The following is an 18,804-nucleotide window of genomic DNA, read 5'->3' on the forward strand; positions in this document are numbered from 1 at the left end:
ACCTGCTGGTCTATGTGCAAGATGTGGGGCGTGTGCCGGAGGAGCTACCGCGGCTGCTGAGGACGTTTGCCGACATCTCGGGGCTGCGTGTGAACGCAGCCAAATCATGCCTGTATGCCTTTAACGCTGGTATCGACGATCCGAGATACTGCCTGGATGGCACGCTGGTCCAATGGAAGGAAGACACCTTCCGCTACCTGGGGATCCAAATATACCGCTGCCTGGCCGACCTCTTCGACGGGAACCTGGGGAGGGCGGTCACGGCGCTCAGGTCGCAGGTACGCTTCTGGAGCACACTCCCACTGATGATCACGGGCAGGGTGGCGCTGGCCAAAATGGTCATGCTCCCCCGCCTCCTGTACTACTTTGCCAACCTTCCGATGTATATTTCCCCCGCATTCTTTGGTAAGCTTAATCAGCTGCTGCGGGACTTTGTCTGGGGCAATGCCAGACACAGGCTGGTGCTCGCGAAGTTGTATCTACCGACAGACAGAGGTGGTCTAGCCGCCCCTTGCTTCGAGCACTACTACCTGGCCGCTCAATTACAATGGGTGGCCCGCTGGTTAGCCGATAGGGGCAGGGATGACACGGCCTCGGGGTTGGCGCCTTACTCCCTGGAGCGAATAATCAGGTCCTTCCATCCTCTTCACAGGATCGCGCGCCCGCTGCCACTCCTTCTGGACGTGGCGCACAGGTGTTTCCGGAGGGCCTTGTTCCTCACGCGTACTATTGTCCCGTATGCACCGGCAATACCGCTGGAGGGCTCACCTGGTGGAGGAGGGGTGCTCACGGCCCCATGCTGGTGGATTGGTGGGGAGCTGATGTGCGCACGCTGGGAGATTTGTACCGGGAGGGCGAGCTCATACCATACGAGACCCTGGTATCGGAGGACGGGCTCCCGCCCGGGGGGTTCCTGATGCACCGCTCGCTGATAGCGAGAATGGCCGCCCAGTGGGGAGATATGGCCTCGGAACCCACCCTGCACCTGACCATGCAATACCTGCATATCATGGGGAGGGGAGGACACCTGATCCGCTGGTTCGCAGCTTCACTGAGGGAGCTGTCGTCCATCAGTCTGGACCGCCTCCGTGCTAAGTGGGATCTGGACCTGGGAAGGCCGCTAATGGACAGAGAGTGGGAAAGGATACTCAAGGGCCCGGTGCGTATACCCCGAAACTTGCGGTTCCGCCAAATCCAGTTATTTATTGTGCACAGAGCTTACCTCACGCCGGAGTTAATCAATAGGTATTTTCACCGTACTGACGCAGTGTGCCCTAGATGCAGTGAGCCGGGGGCGGGTTTCCTACATATGCTGTGGAGCTGTTCGCGGCTGGGTCCCTACTGGAGATCGGTCAGTGGGTTACTGCTAGAGAGTGTGGGCCGCAGCATCCCATTCGACTGGCCCGAACACATATTGCATCACTTTAAGCGATCGCGTAAGGATAAGGTGACGTCTCGATTCATAGACCTGGGGCTGGTGGTAGCGGTACGCCTCATTACGAAGCGGTGGAAAGCGCATGACCCGCCGCGCGTGCAGGATTGGAGTGCCTCATTTCAGGCATGGGCCGGGGCTGAGGGGACCGCCATTCAGAGGGAGGAAACGCTGGGCCTGCGGAGGGAACCCATGGCAGACCGCTGGAAGCAGCTGCTGGGGAGGCTCAGACGCCTAGGCGCGGAGGGTTGCGCGGAGTTGCAGGAGGCGACCGACGGAGCTGACGAGGGTGGGGGTGGATCGGGGGACGCCCCCCTGTCGAGATGATATGCCCCTGACTGCTTCCTCCCTTGGCGCCACGACACCCACACTTGCAAGGCGTTGTTCACAGCCGAGGCACACACACATGGGGGATCCTCGGGGGGGTGCGGAGGGGTGGGGGTCTACTGACAGCTGGGGGGGTACTGAGCCTGTATGTACAGTTTATGCTGCCATTGTTACGGTTTTGTTATGTATAATCTTTGGACCTTGAGGGTATTTTGCCTGTTCTTCATTACCTGAATGAGGCGGGAAGCACCCGCGCACAGGCACGGAGCCTGGCTGAGGTATGGTTAACACTGTCCTTCTTGATGTGACTGCACTGGAACTGTCAAAGAGACTGTAGATGACTCCGCTGGGGACAGTGTTCACAAATAAGACTGATTGCATGCCATAAAGTAGTAGTTATAGACCCTGATGCGGGGCGATCCCCCACCTATGTTTTCAACTCTCTGCTTACCTATTCCTATTGTGTCATATACCAAGGTATGTTCTTGTTTAAAACAATAAAAACAGATTTTCAAAAAAAAAAAAAAAATGCCCCCAGATGACAAATAAAATGGTAATAAACATTAGCACCATTTTATTTTAATTTAACTCTGCAACCTCGCGTCCCTAGCCAAGTGTCGAGACTGGAGGGGCCACTGTTGAGTGGCAGCAGTAGAGAGGAGTGATGGGCAGGGCACTTTAAATTTAGAGTGCCCATGTCTCTTTGGCCAGCTGGCTTGCGAAGGCCAGCCAGACATGCACACTTTAAACCTCTCAACCCAGCTGTCTTGGACAGCAAACTGAGAGCAAGCACAGGCCTCCTTTGGAGCGCTGAAAGAGCCTGCTCCATCCAATCCTTGCACTTCTCTCATGCTGGAGACATGACAAAATGAGAGCAGCACAAACAATCAAAGTGAGGGGAGAATGGACCACTTGTCCTGTGTAACCAGGGTCTTGTTTGTATTAGTTCCGTCATAAAAAACCCTCAGATACGTACACAGGCAAATGGCGGTATATCTTGATTCTCCGCCTGAGTGTTCTGTTACAACAAGATGACCAATGACAGCGCAGTAGACTAGTAGCTGGGTCTACACACGCACCCCTTCATTTTTAATTTTCCACATCACGACTTCTCCAATAAATATCAGTGAAAAAGTGATGTAGAGAATTTTAACTTCACCACACTTGAGCACATTCACACCCTTGTTTTTTATCTCTGGACGCTACTTACAAACCAGTTGGTCTTCCTCCAGGTGGAGGTCAGCATATATACTAGCAAAAACCAAATGATGATGCTGTAACAGTACACTCAGGCGGAGAATCAAGACATACCGCCATTTGCCTGTGTACATACATGAGGGTTTTTTATGACGCAACTAATACAAACAAGACTCTGGTTACACAGGACAAGTGGTCCCTTCTCCCCTCACTTTGATTTTTTGTGCCGAATGGATCACAGCTTCTCTTTGCCTCCTCATTGATTATTACGTAAGGATGAGAGCAGCGCCAGGATTGGCTCGGGGAGTTGGCAAGTCACACAGGTCCCGGATTGAGGACATGCAGTAAGGCAATTGAATTTTATTTCCTTTTTTTTTAATTGTATTTTATGTGTGTATATATGCCCTCAATCACCAGCATGCATTACAGAACTGTTTAAAACATTTTGACTTTAAAACGATACTGTAATTCATGTCTGCATGAATTTAGTTAATACAGTTTTGAACGTGCATTCACCCACCAGCCATTTGCCCGACTCACCACTGTTCATAGCTGGCAGCTGGCACTGTGTGCGTGACAAACATTGTATCCTTGCCCCTTTGACAACACTCTGAATCGGGTTTCTGCATGTAGGGATCCGGAGACTAGCCTTGAAATCGGCAGCCTCACGCCTGAAGAGGGAGCATTGGCATGCGTGCACTGGGGATCACATTATCAGTCCATATGGTACAAGGGGAGGAGACTAGGGGAGGAGAGATCGGAGGGCAGAGGAGAGGAGAGGAGAGGGGAGGGGAAGGGAGGGGAGGGGAGGGCAGGGGAGAGGGGAGGGCAGAGGAGAGGAGAGGAGAGGAGAGGAGAGGTGAGGTGAGGTCGGAGGGCAGAGGAGAGGAGAGGAGAAGAGAGGAGAGGAGAGGTGAGGTGAGGTCGGAGGGCAGAGTTGAGGAGAAGAGAGGAGAGGAGAGGTGAGGTGAGGTCGGAGGGCAGAGGAGAGGAGAGAAGAAGAGAGGAGAGGATAGGTGAGGTCGGAGGGCAGAGGAGAGGAGAAAGATCGGAAGGCAGAGGAGAACACGACTCTGGGCACCACCTGATCGCAGGAGGGCAGAATGGACTACATCGCTAGACAGTAGATTCAAATAAAGGGATCCAGTAAAAAAAGGCAAGGAATTAAACAAGGACATTCAAAACACCAGCAGAGGAAGCACTGCACTGTAATCAGGGTTTTATTGAAGTAACATTAGCAGCAGCTTTTATTCCAATGTATTGCAAAAATGTTACGAAAGAAAATACTCAAATCCTCTTTTCAGTTCTTTTTTTCTTCATTTTTTTCTTTTCTTTTTATGGCTTAGGGTGGCCTTTTCGGAGATGAACTTTTTCTTACACACAAAGTACAGACACATGTTCCAACTGGATACCAACGTGCATTTGGCTCAAAAATACTTTTCAAATGTTTATTTTGTTCACTTTTCATCAGACGACAGACTGTCCACTCTCACACTCTTGGTTTCCAGCTGCCGGCGAATTTCTCCAGTTTCGTCAGGGACAGAGCATGCTGAGGGTCCATGCACACTCTGGTGGTCTCGGACATCGATGGTCTTCTCTCAAGGTCACAGAAAGAGGCTCGCAAAGGGAAGGGGCACAAAGAAAAGGACGACCCTCTGTGATCCAACCTTAAGCAGCCTTCTTTGATTGCTGCACAAAGTAACTTTTTGGACTGTAACCGCGGGATCTTCTGGAGACCAGCTTGCTTGTCAATACATAGGTGGAAGTTGGGCATGTGTAGAGAACCGGGTCGCCTTATAGGGAGCATATGCAGAGAACCGGGTCATGAGGTGCAGTAAGACTATGCCAAGCAACGGTCCATCACGGATTTCAACAAAATGACCAGCTACATTGACTTTTTTTCCAGAAAGGACAGATCCCCACGCTGCCTATCCTAGGGTGATCTATCTATAAATGTTCGCAGGGATTCATTGAACTTTACCTCACTAGCTCAGGAAATCCAACAAGCCGCACTGTTGAAAATATACTCGTTTGGTAAAAAGGTGCGCATCACAGCCTCACTGCTCATCCGCTAATTGGCAAATACGCTTTCTCAACAAACCCAATCACTTGCCCTTTCCGGCCTCTGTGCTGGGAACCTTTTAGCAATCCCTCACTAGGATTATCTACTCAATAGTCAAAGTGTCAGGAGCTCTCTCTAGGATACAAACACATGGACTTGATTCTCTCTACGACCAGACTGGATCATCCATATCCCATAGTTTGGTGTCTGAGGGGAACAACACTCAGGTGTGCAATGAGAGATCCAGGGGCTAATGGGGCAGAGGCCTTCATGGCACATGATGAAGAAAGTCTCACGACTCAAGGTCTCGGGTTCAGAAGCAGGAATGTGTCAAAGATGCATTGTGCCAGACTCAATGTCAAACAATATAAATAATCTAAATCCCTTTTGGAAAGTCACAAATACCTAAAATAAGGAAGTTGTCAAGGGCATTCAGTGAGGAAAGAGCCACTTTAAAACCCCCAAATTTCTCACGAACACGAAGGAAAGCCTCGAAGAAGCTCTGGGGCAAGTATAGCTGTTAATCCATACAGCGAGGGCAATGGCATTTCAGTGATGCGTATGGATACATGTATGAGTAACAATTCCTAAAGGGCAATAGAAAAAGTCAGATTATGCATAGTGAAGAACATCTGAGACTAGACAAAGACACCATGAGCACACAAACCTCTCAAGGACACACTGAGAGACGCTTTAAGAACACTGGGCAGAGAAAGGCTCAAGATGCAGCAGAGTGAAAGCGCCTAGGACGGTTGAGGAATGTTTAGACAACAACATGGAAGACAATACGTTTTCGGTGATGCATAATGACGGGCCATCTCTCAGTGATACACAAGGAGGGAAAGCTCACCGAGCACGGTATGTAAAGTCTCGGAGAAGTAAAATAAAGGGAAGTGTCAGTGCTGGTTATTGAATGAAAGTCTTGAGGTGGGGACATCATGAAAGTTTGACTGACTTAATGAGAAAAGTTTCTAAGATGTACAACTCGAAAATGCTGGATGACACATGCGAGGAAAGGCTGAAGCTCATTCAATTCTCAGCACTAAATGTCCGGAGGAAGAATGACTGGAATCGTTCCAAGAATGATCCTAGGGATGTACAATAGGAAGGATCGAGGAGACAAAACAATGAGATAGTTCATAGGGCGACCTGATAAAGAAATCTGGAGGGCTACGTGCTGAGGGATGGGCTCAAGAACACCAGTGACTCTTTAAGGACATGTAATGAAAGAAGACTAAAGATGCACAATACGGTAAGGGTCCGGGACGCTCAATTAGGATAATGTCAATGACACACAATTTGTATGTCTGTCGGATACATCCTGAGAAGGCGTCAGGGATTCAAGATGAGGCAAATATCAATGAGCAAAGATATGAAAGAGACAAGAATATACAATGAGAAACGTCTCACAGACCCGTGATGAGGAATGACTGGATGTACCATAAGCACACAATATGCAATGCATTATGTAGAATCAATATTGGAACAAATAACCTTTAAGGACAGTCAGTTGTGAAATTCTGCCTCCACCTTGGTCATTCTGGATGTCATTGTATTATACATACCCCTTTGGCTTCGCTTCTCGGGATCACTGGGAGATGCTCCCAGCGTGTTTTGGATTGCTACACAGGTAGAGAGCAAGTCACTGCTGGATCTAATGTGTAGGATGCTGTATGCTCCTCACTAGGCTAGGTTAGACTGACCATTGGTGGCAGTGGAAACTGGTCAAAGTGATGGGATGTTGGCCTTTTGCCTCCATCCTGTGCAGAAGATTCTACCAAGATACCTGGCAAAATCTATTTAGTCTTCCATTACCGGGAAGCTTCACCTCCCTGAGCGTGTTTGGTGTGATTCTGCCTACGTGCGGTATGCATGGAGAATGCATGTAGTATGAATGATATAAATGTTATCACTCTCAAGACACTGATTTTCTGCATCAGGTAGAAAGTAATTCGAGCGTTTCTATTCTTTGAGTAGCAGTTGACTGGTTTCTGGCCTGAAATCTGCCTCCATGCCACAGAAGTAGTCTAAACTTGTTATGCTGCTTGGGCAGCCCTTACCCCAGGCAGGATATGAACATTTGCTCCAGATTCAGTACTTTGTATTCAAAATGTACTCAGAAAGAGCTCTACAGTACAGCTGGAAGGACCAAGCCTTTGTATTGCTGCTCCCACTGAAGGACAGGACAGGAAATCCTGCTGACGCTGCCTGTATAGAAGACTGGTAACACAACTAGGAGAGGAGATGAGGGACTCTGTGAGGGCAACAGCAAGACACAGCCAAATTGAAGCCTAGGTGGTAGATTGCTCCAGTGCAAAAAGAACCTTGCAGGTCCTGACATTCAGCTAACCTGATCCGAAATCAAGAAGCATCAGTAGCCGACTGCATCATGTGATAGTCGGAGATGACCTGGGACTGTGTGCCGATAGCTCAAGTTGGTGAGGCAGCACTGCTACCTTGACCTCTCGATTTTCTGGGAGCCCTTATCCCTATTTCCTCAATCTGAATTTGTATCACTCTGGGTCTGGAATCGTTTGAGATACAGTTCCAGAGATATCACTGTTTAAAGGAACCGGAGGACTTTTACCCTATGTTAGTGCCTACCCCACTTGTAAATGTGAAGACGTCTCATGGTTGCCCTCCACTGATGTTATTTGTATGCAGCTATCCATCTTGAGGTTTTGGCTCCTAGTGCTCATTACCCCTTGGAGCCTAATTTGAACGCTAAGTGCATTCCCTGTGTCAGTCGCTCCCCTGTTTGTACCTTAACGTTTGGGAGCAATTGAGGTTGTGTTCCGAGTTCTATGTCTAACCACCTGATATCCAGTGGCCTTCTTAATTGGGCACTGTGACCTAGATACTGGCACCCATAGCCAAATTCTATGTGGAATCCTAGTTCACATTGGGTGGGGTAGTTAGTAACCAACAATCTATTTTATTAATCCTGTCCGGAAGGGGTAGTCGAACAAAAGGTAAACATATTGCATCATATAAAATTTGTAAATGTATTGTCCAGCGTACAAAAGTGAATCCTTCGGAAGATTGCCAAAGACTTGCAAACTCTGACCCATGCTATAACATTGCTTGAAGATCCTAACGATATGTTGGTTATAGTGACTTACATCATACATGTTTACAGTTAAGTTGGTGTGCAGAAGGCTTTGGAACTAATTTCTGTGTGTCTCATAATTGTTATTCTCTATTTTTCCAGTGCACATAAACTATGCCATTTTCAAAATGTAGCTCTGATCAAAGACCGGTGCTTTTTCTTGAGTGTTATTACTCTGTTACACATTTCCAGCCCCTCACATCTTAAAGAAAGCCTGGGCTCATTCACCCTTCTCTTTGAGAGCCAAGAACCAATAGGAGTACTTGGCATCCACAGTGCAGTGCAGTAAACAACCAAGTCCCTGGAACAGCTGGGTAAACAACAGACACTCACCTGTGAATTTCTCAGTGACCACAGCCAGAGAAGGAGATGGAACACACAAATGGGGAAATACTCAGGAACGCTTGACAATAAATATTTCAAGAACACATATGAAGAATGTGTCAAAGACACTGAGACACATGGGGGGGCGTCCCAAAGACGCAAAATAACGAACGCCTCACGATCAGATGATGAGGAACGATTTGGCTGCAGGATGACTGAAATCTCAAGGATGCACAATGAGGAAATTGTCAAGGATGAAGAGTCAGAAAAGCCTCAATGGCACATTGAGTGGAAAGAAGCAAACAGACTATGGTCAAAGTTTCAACATTTCAGAAGGTGGAATTTCAAAAAACACTTTGAGAAACGTTTTTAGATCATACTATAGGGAACATCTCAAGGTGCCACAAACAGGAACGTCTCAACGACCCACAACTGGGAAATTCAAAGAGCAGAGATTGAGGAAAATCACAAGAGCCCACAGTCCGAATGTCACACTGGATCCAAATGAGCCAGTGCTTAACAATACATGACAAAGACCATCGAATCCCACCAAGAGTTAGAGTCAGGATGAGTAATAAAGTCACAAGGACACACAATAAGAAATGCCTTAGGCGCTCACCATAAGCAACGTTTCAAAGACACACAATGAGTATCTAAATGACACATAATGAAAAAGTGTTGGACACATAAGTTGAGGACACTCTTAAGTACACATCTTGCAGGTATTCTGGGGTAACCAAGTGGTTGCTGCTTTTAGGTGCAGATAGGAAAGGAGTTGTATTCTGTGTGCCATCATTTCTGCAAGACTAGTTCTATTGCTTGTGGACTTGATTTGTTTAGTATTTGTCTGTAGCTGCGTGAGCAGGTACTTGCTATTCGAGTCAAAGAATGATATTTGGTGATGAAAATAATGTCAGAACCTTTGCTTGCATGGTGTTCTTGTAAAAGAGGCACATTTATTTGTTTCTGAATTCAGAAAGAATGAATATTACTCCATGCATGGCGTAAGAGCATTCTGTATACTGTGGTGCACTATGGTGAACTTCCACCCTTCCATGGCTATTTTCTTGTATTGCTGCTTTTTAACTAAGTGTTGGGTTGCAGACCTTAGCCTGAATGTGGGCTGGATGTCTTTATCTTTTGCTTTGCCTAGTTAGGCAGGTAGTCGCATAGGATCATGTGCAAAATTGCTCCACTTTTTAATGTAATTATTGAATGAGTTTTGAGCAGTGTACTTTCTTCAAGAGATGCATAGGATGAGAGAACACAGAGCTCTTTATCACCACTTTAGCTACTGTTTGTCGGGTTTCTGTAGTTGGTGACTGTGTTTTGTTTAGACTGTAATAGTGGGTATTGCCATAATCAATCATGGCTCTGATGGTTGTCCATGTGACTCTGGTTCTTCTCAAGGAACCCTTGTAAGGAGAATGATGGTGTAAGAGTTATTTACTAGTGATTTGCATTCAGTGTGATTTTTTTTGCGGTAGGTGAATGATCCATGCCTGCCTTAGTACGGATAGGACAGTGTCCCCATCCAGACAGGTGGTAATGAGGGCTGGCATTGTCCCCGATAATTGGGCAACGCATTCCTCCTACACCATGCACAGGTAGTGGTTGAAGATTAGGAGTTGTTCATGCAGCTCATTGTATATGTGTGTAATAGAAAATTGACGCTTAGGTGTGGGTTGTATGAACTTGCGATATTGATTTGGGTGCAGTTTTCAATAATATGAAAGACAGTACTTTTTTAGTAAGATGTATTTACATTTTTGGGTACTAATCTGCTGATGGTTAGCGGCATTCATGGAGGAAGGTGTGGGTTCTTGTTCTTTGAGGAAAGTCTCAACAATGCATATTAGAAAATTCTCAAAGACAGAGAATGAAGAAAGTTTAAAAGAATCATGATAAGGGCATTCTTAAGAGGCACACATTGAGGAAAGAGACCATTACAAACAATGATAACAGTTTCAGGCACAGAATGTGAAAGTCTTTTAGATGCATAATGTGGATTCAATTACACACAACAGTAAAAGACTCAAGGAAGCAGAATAAGGAATGTCTGAAGGGTATACTAGAAGGAAGGGCACACAAGCAAGGAAGTCTAATGAACACACAACTGATTTATTTGAATAATTCCTCAAGGGCACCCAATGTGGAAAGGCATAGGGGCACAGGATGAGGAAGAGGACACATGATTGGGAAAATGATAAGGACACATGATCAGAAGACTCATGAATTCACAATGAGCAGCAAATAAGGCATGAATAATGAGAAAAATCTCAAGAACAAATTCTATATCAAAGATTCACAATGAAAAAAACCCAGGGAACTAAAATGCAGATTCACTGATTGAGTGTTCATGCACAATGTGAAAAATTTAGAAGATGCATAATAGGAGAACTATGAATAATACACAGTTGCTAAAGTCAAGGTAACACTGAAAGAGGAAAGTCTCAAGGATCAATTATGTGGGAAGGCCAATGGAAAGATGATTGGGAAATCCTCAAGGACACAAAATGAAATAGCAATGTATTACCTCTATAGAGAGATTATAGTGGTTCTATGGCCATTTATTTCTAATGAAAGTCAATGTAGAGAGTATGTCAGGTGACGCATTGGTTTCTTGTCTCAGGATGGAGCAAAATGAACTTCCAAAGGTGATGTGACAGTTTGTTGCATGAGGAGTGTCTTTAAAAAGAGTGTCCCCCTGTAATTTGACTGCTTCATCTCCGAGAAAACATTTAAGAATTGTCTCTCCCCTAAAGAATGTGACATAAAAGTGACTTTTCCTGATTAAACCACATTCTTTAAGAAGGCATTCTAGCTGGTGGAATAAAACTCTTCATAAGCTAGTTGGTAGTAAGACACTATAGAGTAAAGACAGCAGCATTCTTGAATACACATGAGAGATCCCACTTCCAAGCTCATGCATCTAGAGCTGTGGTTCTCTTCATAGAGCCCTAGGCATGGTCTAATTATACATTCAATGAACTTCCTTCAGAGCAAAACAGGTGCCCCCCCTTACCCCCTATAGAATTAGAAGGAGAGGATTGCCTCCGACCATGCTCTGGGTGGACACCACTTGAAACATTGCCACATAAAGACAAACCCCAATGACAAAAACATTACCTCAGTATCACAAACACCATCACTGCTGCATTGCCCGCCTTAATTTGTAAACCATGTCTTACACATCATTGTTGTTTATCCTCCACCTCATCACCAGGTGGGCACTACTTCATTACTATGTGTGCTCCATCTGCAGACTGTCTGTCCTTTGCTGTGACATCATCTTGTCTATGACTTACCACCCTATGTTTTCCACCTTGGCACATTTTTTCCCCTGCCTGGCGCACACACTGCACATACACAAACATTAATCAACAGTAGATTCCATGGGACGCTGTCTCCCACTCAAATCTACAAAATATGTGTGCAGATAATGGAGATAATGCCAGTCCCAAACGCCACCACCCAACCCATATCCATTGTTTTCTGCATTCGTATTGGCACTTGCAATATAGTCTAGCATTAGCACACTCTATGGACAAACGGAGACAATTTAGTGGATCCTGGCAGCCAAATGTGAAATTTCAGAATAGCAAGTCCAGATATGAAGACAGAGTGGAGAATTCTAAGAGCACTGGGACATTGCAGCTGATCAGAAGTTGCTTTGAAGAGTTCATCAGTTCAAATTTAGCTTTGGGAAATTATAAATCAAGGGAAGAAACTAGCAGGTCAGCACCAGCTCTGATGGTTTTGTAAAGTCTAGTAGGTCAAGACCAGGAGAAACAGAGTCAAGTAGGTCGGGTCTGGGACACAGGAATACGTCTGTCAGGTCAGCTTTAGGACACTGTAAGCATTTCAAGTAGGTGAAGCCCAGGGCACAGGAATAAAATCCAGTGGTTACGATACTGCTTTATGGGCAGAAAAACAGGGTGCATCAGTTCATCCATGCTCTAACAACAGTAGGAGATAGTCTATAAAATTAAGAATGCACTCAGGGCACAAAAAAGAGTCAAATATGATAGGTTCTCCTTTGATGGCACAGGGGCAGAGGTTGTCAGTCTGGGTCCAACACTAAGGCCACAGAAAGAAAGAGTCCAGAAGGTCTTTAGTGCTCTAATGGCACAAAAGAAATGTTTGAGAAGGGCAGTCATGCTCTGAGTTGGCAGTTCTATGAGCCAGGTTTGACTTTGATGATACGTTGAAGAAACAAGCAAGTCCTTTCCAGCTCTGAGGAGGTGCACAGGTGGAGAAAAGTTCAGTGGATGGGGAAATGGGAGTGTCTAGAAGGTCAGATCCAGGCTTGAAAGCACATGGAGAGAGTCCTGGAGATCAGGTTCACAGCACAGTAGAAGGGATCCACTAAGGGCACCTGGGGATGGTCCTCCACTGGTTTAGTCCATAATCTGGGATTACAGCAAAATAATCCACCATGGCAGGTCTTTGACACAAGGGAGTGTACAGCAAGTCACACAGAGGGAGTTCAGCAGGTCAGGTCCAGCTCAGAACACTGTAGAAGCCTCCTGTAGGTCAGGTCTAGATCCAGTGCACTTGGAGAGAATGCAGTATGTCAGATCCAGAACACAGGTAACAGTACAGCGGGGCTGGTCCAGCTCTGACAGCATATAGAGAGTTGAGCAGTCCAGGTCAAGCTCTGAGAACACAGAGGAGAGTCCTAAAGCTCAGGTCCTTATTTTTGTGCACATGAGCAGTGTCCACCGATTCAGGTCAAACTCTGAGAATACTAGGGAAGGGAAAGCTTTACCAGAGCACACGGAAGAGTTCAGCACACGAGTTCTGAGGGTGAGCAGAAAGTGCAGCATATTAGTGGGAAACAGACTTCATCTCTGAAGAGAACTGATGAAGGGGCTAACGAGAGGTGCTGCTGCTTCGGGAGGAGGAGGTTCTCCAACGAACAATAGCTAGGGGACAAAAAAGCTGACGCCAAGTGCAGTCTGCAGCTCCAGCAATAGGATATGATGATGGGTGGAGATATTGGCAGGAGGTGGGTTGATCCATGACATGCAAGTCACCATGCAGAGGCGACTTTCATCTTCGGTCACTAATTGTGGCCAATGCAGAAGTATCTGTCCAGGGCCCTGTATCAGGGCACTGTCGCCAACTTGCATCCTTCGTGGGCACTGATTCAACCTTGGCGGATAATCTCCACTCTTGGCAGTGCTAGTTACCTCCACGTTTCTGCCACACAAAGGCCGGACAGGAAGGGAATATGGGGAGGGGAGGCCACTCCCTGTGAAACAACTCAGTGCTATATGGCTTTGAGAAAATCAAATGCGAAATGGTGCCTTCTACTCTGTACGCCAGGTCTGGCTCTCCTTCCATCTTTGCATCGTCCTCGAGAGCAGGGCCCTCTTCCTCATAAATAAAAGAGAAAGAGTAGCACAAGCCCGCAAGCCCTGAGAAAGAGATGGGATATAGCAGATGGGAAGGAGTAAAAGTAATGGAAAGAGGGAGTAGAAAACAGGGAGGGTAGGAGGAAGAAAAGAGAAACGCAACAAATAAGCACGAGTGGTAGAAGTGAGAGGGATAGAAAAGCAGAGAGAGGAAGAAAAGGCAGAGAAAAAAGAGATAATTAAGCATTTAAAACAGTAAAAACATACACATTAATTTTAATGTACAAATCATATCATCTTTATTTCTAAATGATGAGGTTGTTAGAATGATAAGGCTGATTTATAGTCTGGAGAACAAGGTACTCTGTTGCAATGCAATGGAGTACCCTGTCAACCAAACCCTTGGCCTGCTCACCGCATTTAGAGCTCGGCAGATTGTGAACATACTGTCGGCGGAGTCCCAGTTGGCTGCATGGTTGGAAAGATTCCTCTGATAGCCCGACACAGTAGGGGCCAACAGAGGAGAACCATCATACCGCCCGCTCTATTTAGAGCAGACAGTATGATGGTTTCTTTTTCTGTCCATACTTGCCTGAAGGTGAGGGATAACAAAAAATAATAATAATAATGATAACCTCCACATCCTAGAAGAAAATGGCAAGGGTGTTGGGGGGGTCACTAGATTTTTCGTTTTTGAGAAACAAATTCCCACTTTGTGAGTTGGTTTTTGAAAAACGAAAAAAGCTAAAACCAAGAGCGACCATCCACCAAGCGTTTTATACCGTGAAAGGACCCCCCTTCCTTTAAAGGCACAACGATGATCATTAGGATTGCTATCCTCTCTAAATTTGACAGAGGGAGTACCGTTTGGATGGCGGATATAATGTCCTAAGCTACCCTGACAGACTGTACTCCATCCGTCATTCTCTAAATCGGCCCCCTTGTTTTTAGACTTCTTGTGGGTGGGAGTCAACCAATAAAAGGCCTGTGTGCTAAAAAGTATGAAGTGAACTCTCCATCTCTATGGTCCAGCCTGTGCTAGAGCCCCTTGCCATAGAATACAGGGCAGGTAGGCTGAGACTGGATGAGTAATTTGCAAATATGCACTAATTGAATTATTCGAATGTGTCATCCGGGTTCTAAGTCTTGTGTGCTGTGGAAACTGATTATGCGATCCTTACAGGTGCCTCATGAGTTCCAAAAGCCGTATATGTGAAGGTGTTTCCTGGAATAAGAAGGTATTCAATATTGTGCTGAAACATTCTAGAGTTTTTCCAAGAAAGTTGCATGTGGTTTGGGTCTTATTCGATGAGCAACATGTTCATGGAGACAGAAATGTGAAGCAAGGCAAGACTGGATTTAGCATTTGTGGTAGACATTTCTACTCAGAGGCTTCAAGAAAGAAAAATGCTTCACACTGAAGGGATAGCGAGAGCTGGTAATAAGGATAACACATGTCAGAGAGAGATGAGGAAGTGACTCCATTGCTCCTATGTTTGATTACCTGGCCTGGTGCAGCAGGGTAGGGTATAAGGCCTTTGCAGATAAATTAGAGCATACTACATGCCTCTTAAAGAGGTCTACATTGAGTGACTTGAAGGACCTCACTAAACATTCTGCTTTGAATTTTATGTTTTTGATTCTTCAAACTGAACAGGTATGGGGGAAATAACTCAGATATGTTTGCATACAGACAAACTGTTCTATGATGAAGACATACACGATAGCAAAAGGACCACAATTACAGGAAGGCAATTATTTCTGGAAAAAAAGTCCATAGACGTTATTGTCAGCTACAATTGCATCCATTGTTCATGCTCCAAAATGGACAGCCCTCTGTATTTTCTGACTGCATGTCTTGTTCCTTCCCTTGGTCTGTTAAGTCCTCTCCCAAAATTGTACATCCCACTTACAATGGTGGCAGATCATAGCTATTGCCACAATAGCAGTTCAAAATCCATCAAAGATAGGGGTTTTTGCTAGATAGGCAGAGGTTTACTGACAAAAGTAGCTGTATCTGCTGTGGAAAGAGCCCATGTGGCAGAGAATTATTTCTGTAGAAATGTATCCAATGTCAATCTTTGATGGTTGGCACCTGGGCACCTAGCCTGTGGCCTCCAGTTCCTGCTTTTTCCAGCATGATCCAGTGACACCATGCTGCCTGGGTCTTCCCGCTCACCATTCTTCCCCCCAACAGAAGCCCAGCCCACGATAGGACCTTTCACCTGCACCCACTGCCACTTCACCTGCCACAGCACACACCAGCCAATCGACCAGCCCCACCCCGAAGACACCACCTGAACAAAAACACCAACTCCTATATGCCCTTCTCAAAACACACACACTATGCAAACACACCACCAGGATTTGGTACCTTATCTCCACTCTCAGACCCGACGTCCTGTTCCTCACTGAGACCTGGCTCAACCTCACTTCTACACCCGACATCGCCACCGCAATACCCGAAGGATATAAGATCACCCACTGCAACCGCATTAACAAATGTGGCAGAGGGATTGCCATCATACACAAGGAATCCATCCTATGCACCACCACAAATGATGACATCACCACAGCCATGGAACACCTCAACTGCTGACTTCAAAAGACAGCAAAACCACTATCAGGGGTACTCTTGCTTACCTTCCTCCAGGACCACGTCCACTTCTGCAACTTCATTGCCGACTTCATCTCTCCGCACGCCATAGACTCCAACAGCTACATTTTCCTCAACAACCTCAACTTCCATCTCGATGACCACAATGACATCAACACTACCAATATCCTCAACAACATGAACATTGGACACTGTCCATGACCCCACGCACACTGCAGGGATACGTTAGACCCCATCTTCACCTCCAGCAATCACATCAGGTACAGCCACACCACAGAACTCACTTGGACCGACCACTCCATCATTCACTTCTACATCACCAGCTCATGGACCTCTTCCCCCAGTCTCCCCAATGCCCCTCACAGTAGTTCGAGCAAAGTCTCAAAGAACAGGTGGATCAACGACTCCAACATCACCCACCCCATCTCCTCCAACATCTTAGAACAGAACATCAGAAACGTCAACAATTGGATCACCAACTGCGCATACAGCATTATTCCCATCAGCAATAATTCCCACAGAAGGTCTACCAAGGAGGCTAGCTGGTACACTGAAGACGTCAGAACCACTAAATAGCACTGTAAACAACTTGAAAGGAGGTGGCTCACCAGCAAGTATACGACTGACAAGACCCCTTTCAAGACAGCCCTCAACCGCTACCACAGCTAGTTGAGTGAATCGAAAGAAAAGGCCTTAGCATCACACATCAAATCAAACTCCAATAACAGCAAAGAATTCTTCAACATTGTCAAAGCTGAAACAAACAACATTACCCCCTCATTACCCCCTCATGGAAACTCTGCGACAACCTTACAAACCCCTTCCACGACAAGATTGGCAACATTTATAGAAACTTCAAACCCCAGACCATGGCCACCGACTTCTCAAGCAACACAATCACCCCGCTACCACCACAGACATCCGATTAACAAAAAATGAAGACAGCTCACCGCACGGGACACCACCTTCATCATGAACGCTGTTTACTTAGGCAGACCCCCCAGGATATAGAGGCATGGATTAGCAAATTTAGCGGCACAAATATGGAAATTTAGCGGCACAAATATGGAAATTTAGCGGCAATTTTGCGGCAATTCAGTTTGCAGTTTTTCCTACAACAAACACAGATATCTTAGTTTTTTGAAGTATTTAACAACATGAAGCTATGTATATTTGGTTTATTTACAATGTAGAGACTGTGTTTGGCTTCAAGGCTACATATATGTGATTAAAAAAAAATTATACCCCCCCAGGGCCCGCCGCGTGCCTCGTGTGCCCAAAAAGAAAGCAACCTACACACTTACAGGTGACACGATCCTGCGATCGGATTAAGTTAAAATGGTGTCTTTGTCCAAATTCCATGTCAATGTCTCTATGCGAATAACGAAATGATGATAGCTTATCAGAAATGTTCAGAAGCTTAGAAACTCAAATTATCAATTCTACATTGTCGTCCGAATCACCTCGGGTATCAGAGCACTTTACATTGCACCAGTTACGTTACATGAGGACACACATTCATTTTTTGTTCTTAGTTGTTACCTGATTTGTACTCTAGTCATTAAATATTGATGTCTGTAGAGGATGGTGTCTCTTACTGCTAGATCAAGGAAGGACTCATGGAATCTGACCACCTGAGTAAAATTGGGGGTATCATGATAATTGGGGTTTCAGTAAATTATTGGGGCTCAGCACCCTCTTCCTGGGATGCCACTGCATGTGATGTGACATTGCATGTGTTCATGAGCCACCCAGGGCCAGACTGCAGAACCAAAAGCAGCCTTGGCAAAATTGCCCTAAAACTAATGGTCTCCCTTCATGTCCTTGAATAATGTCTCCCATTTCATCCATCCACACTCTTTCTCTCTCTCTTCTGTGTTCTCTCTTATCTCCCTCTCAGATCCTTTCTTTTCTACCTTCCTCCCTCCCTCTCTCACTCTCTGTCTTGAAGCGCAGGCCTGCTGCAGTTAACCTCAGGGAGCTGGGGAAAGTGTCAGGCGCACCAGCAGTGGCAATGGGTTGGGCTGGGTGGGGCAGTCGTGGAAAGTAAATTGGTCTACCAAGCATGTTTAAAGCAAAATTGCACACACTCAGTATGTATACAATTAGTATCATAAAAAACGGAAGAGTGTGCAACTTCATTAGATTCAATATTAGGACTTCAGAAATATGTGAATGTTACTTAAGTAGGGGCAGTCAAAGTAGGTGACTGAACTACTCTGCAGAACTGTGAAGTTTGAGGATGGCAAAATGTATATGAGTAGAATGTCTCCGTGCACCGGTAGTCCTGGATATTCGAGTAGAGAAGCTGACACGGGTGTGTATCAGAGGAATGCGTTACAAGTGCATATATTATTTGGGTAAAGAGGGCTCCAA

General features: G+C 45.8%; 1 protein-coding gene across 3 annotated transcripts in view; it reads right to left on the bottom strand.

Moving 5' to 3' along the window:
- Positions 1-4,155: 4,155 nt before the first annotated feature.
- SYT3 (synaptotagmin 3) overlaps positions 4,156-18,804 on the bottom strand; it is a 630,220-nt gene continuing 615,571 nt past the window's right edge. For all 3 annotated transcript variants that reach the window (XM_085616126.1, XM_085616128.1, XM_085616129.1), the window contains one exon: positions 4,156-13,874. The gene's annotated coding sequence lies outside the window, so the exon portion shown is untranslated. The remainder of the gene's footprint in view (positions 13,875-18,804) is intronic.

This window comes from Triturus cristatus, chromosome 7, assembly GCF_964204655.1.
Source record: "Triturus cristatus chromosome 7, aTriCri1.1, whole genome shotgun sequence".
Classification (NCBI taxonomy): Eukaryota; Metazoa; Chordata; class Amphibia; order Caudata; family Salamandridae; genus Triturus; species Triturus cristatus.